Source organism: Aplysia californica, unplaced genomic scaffold (assembly GCF_000002075.1).
Source record: "Aplysia californica isolate F4 #8 unplaced genomic scaffold, AplCal3.0 scaffold00488, whole genome shotgun sequence".
Classification (NCBI taxonomy): domain Eukaryota; kingdom Metazoa; phylum Mollusca; class Gastropoda; order Aplysiida; family Aplysiidae; genus Aplysia; species Aplysia californica.
The window spans coordinates 564,226-567,605 of record NW_004797758.1 but is presented as its reverse complement, the minus strand read 5'-3'; positions in this window follow the sequence as shown (position 1 = coordinate 567,605).

The window sequence follows — 3,380 nt, the reverse complement described above, 5'->3', positions numbered from 1 at the left end:
GTGTGTGTGTGTGTGTGTGTGTGTGTGTGTGTGTGTGTGTGTGTGTGTGTGGTTTTGTGTTTGTGTTTTCCTGTGTATATGGGTGCTTGTTACCCTCTAGATCTCTTACAAAATGCATAACTTCAGTTTCTTGTATTTTTTAGGTAGTCAAACGTCTAGCTTAAACTCTTTCATCAGAGGAATTTTCTACTCAAACTTTTGTTTTAGACTTCTCAATCTTTGTTTCGGAACAAAAGACATGTACAGCAAAAGATCTTGTCAGTCTGTTAGTGTTTGAGCGCTTATTCAGCTGCTTGCACTGTATGCTTCCCAAGAACTGAGAATGTTTCTGAGTGTTCTATGGTCTGCTGGGGTAATAATAATATAGTATAAAGCGCATAGAGCCTGCTGTTGAGTGGGGATTTTCGCTATACAAATGCTATTTATTTATTATTATTTATTATTTATTATTTATTATTATTATTATATGCTGACACATTTGAAAAACGAGTTTGATTCCAAAACATGTTATGTTGACTGTTTATATGTACCAAAAATAATAAAACTACATTCCCCAAGCTCCAACAGGCCACACTCTTACTGTGATATTATGTTACGTAGTAGATGAGAAAAATAAATAATCATGCAATACATGTTTTAACCTTGGTGCACAGATAGAAAGAGAGAGAGGCAGGGGGGGGGGGGGGTATATATTTTTGTGCAATTATGTATATCTTTATTATGATTAGGAGGGCGGTGCAGAGGGGGGAGGGGTAGATCTAACAGAAGATGTCAAAAGCGCAGACCAATCTGGCTGGAACCAAAACAATACTGGAAGGTAGAATTCAAGAGATAGATTGATTTATTGCAGATGGGTTCCTAAAGCAAAGTCAAACATTTTGAAAAGATATGAAGAAGGCGGAGTTCAAAGCTGAGTAGGGGTTATATCTGTTAAAAATCATTTTAATGTTTTTTTAAAATTCTTTATATTTTTGGGGGGATAATTTGTTCCTTTATGTAATGTCTCTTTAAAATTTACAAGGCTATCATACCAGTAGTTACCACGCTGGAACCACTTTGGATCCGGCCTCCCAAGCTCAACACGTGTTGTATACAACACATCCTGCTTATAAAAACACATGCATGTATTATAATATTATACTATAATTATATTGATAGAAGCAACAGAAATGTGGTTTCTTAGGAGACTCCTGAGAATATCTTGGAAGGAAAAGAAATCAAATCAGGCAGTGCTTGAAGAAGCCTACGGGGAATGCTCGCTGTTAAAAACAACCAGGAAACGACAAATGCAGTTTTGGGGACACTTGAATAGACATAAAGTTCTTGAACATCTAGCTGTCCCTGGCAAAATTTATTGAAGGCAAACGAGGCAGAGGTAGATCTGGGAAACCTAGTTTTTTTTAAAAGAGCATTCGAACAAGGTAATGAATGGAGAACCATGATAAAAAAATATCTGCCGCAGATCTTGCACTGGCTGAATGATAATATAATACACCCAATGTGAGAGTCAAACATGATTTCAAGGAGGCTCTCGTGGCCAAGAGGTTAAGGTGTTTGCCTCTCATTCAAAAGTCCCGGGTTCGAATTTGGGTAGCGGCCGAAACATTTTCTTCTCTAAAATTGTCTACTTTCCCCACCTTTCCTCCTCTCTAGCTATGTTCTGTCGCCTGCTTTGGTCTCCTCTTTCTGCCCCCACCCCTCACCTCCCCCTCCCCTCGGCTTCTGACTCTTTCTGCAGCCTTTCTACTGCTACTCATTGACTCCTTCTTACTGCTGTCTTTCAGCCACACCCCTGGTCTTCTGATACGAAAGATCTACACCTAACCTTCTCGGACAAGGGCGAAAAATCTCGAAAGGCCCGTGTGAAAGTTGCACACTTTAAAGATACCTTGGTGGTCTAAATTCGATAAGAGTAGGCTTCGGTCCCCTCCTTGGCAAAATTCAAAATTTCCTACGCGCGCTCATATGACCTTATGCAGTTGCGAGCGCCGTAAAACACTTACCAATAAAAAAAAACACAACAAAAACATGATTTCTTTTGGAGCAAGGTGTAAAAGCTAATGTTTGGATCACAGACACGGGAAGTACCTTTCTGAACATTGATGTCGAACTTGTCCATAAAGGCGATTTAAAATCGCACAGGAAAACGACCGTTATAGATAGATGGTTGTCATGGACAGGGTATGACTTGAGGTCACCCACTACTAAAACTGCCTATTAACAGTCAATATGATTTCAAATCTGAAATCGTAATTTTATCTTTCCATTTCATTTCCATCAAAATCTTTATCTGTCATTACCTGTCATAAGAGCCAACTTACATCAACTGAAAATTTAAATGATGTAGCAAGTATCCGCTATGAGCAGGTTTGAGGCCTACTTATCGTGAAAATGTTTAACCGTGACAGTGCTGGACAATGACCGCTATGCACTTGTAAGAAAACTATTTGCCACGACGAGCTGGAATCAGGCGCTCGTCAATTTTTGGGCATATGGAGTTATTGAAATCGTCTTCAAACTTGCTCATTTTTCCAGCTTTAAACGGAAGAATTATCCTTCTATCTTGAAAAGAAGTCGAGATATTTGCGATCGAAGGACGTGGGGGGTCACCTGGTGTCAGCGGTAAAATTAGCGGAGAAAATGGCCGTCAAAGTTTGGAAACTTCCAAAGCTTGAGAGTCCTTGGAAACTACATATTTACAATGTGTGTACCTTTGATCAACGTTTTTCAGTCACATCTACACAATAATGTATTCTTAAATAGACATAAAAGGTGGGGAGGGAAAAAAATTAAAATATTTTAACAATTACCCAACAGCCAGAAAAGTGCCGGTTTCTTTGATTTCTTTGTTTTGACGAGCGTCAGATTTCACCACGATGCCTCACATATAGGAAACACGCAAGGTTGTCACGATCAGTCACCGTAAGTAACATCTGACCGTTGTGGACTGGTGACCGCTGAGTCACTTTCGATGTGAACAATTATGAAGTGACACGAAAATATGATAATGATTTGATTATGTTTTGCATTGCTCACTGTCATTGGCAATTATGATACAGACGCTGTATTAACATAGACGCATGCACGAAAGCAAACAAAAACATAAACAAACAAAAACAATCAAAAATCTGCGATAGATCTGTTTTTCGACAAATGTGGAAAAGAAGACCAAACTGTGCCTCATAAATAAACGCAGACTTAATATACACCAAGTATATGTCAATATGTTTTTAATTTGTTTTTGTTTTTTAAAATGATGTTCAGAGTTGTTTAATGTAGTGTGCGTGAATATTTTTATTCGTTTGTGATTTGGCTTGATAAATTTATTTTTGTCCGTTCCTCTATCTCTTTATTTTTATCCCTCCCCCCTCCCCGCCCTC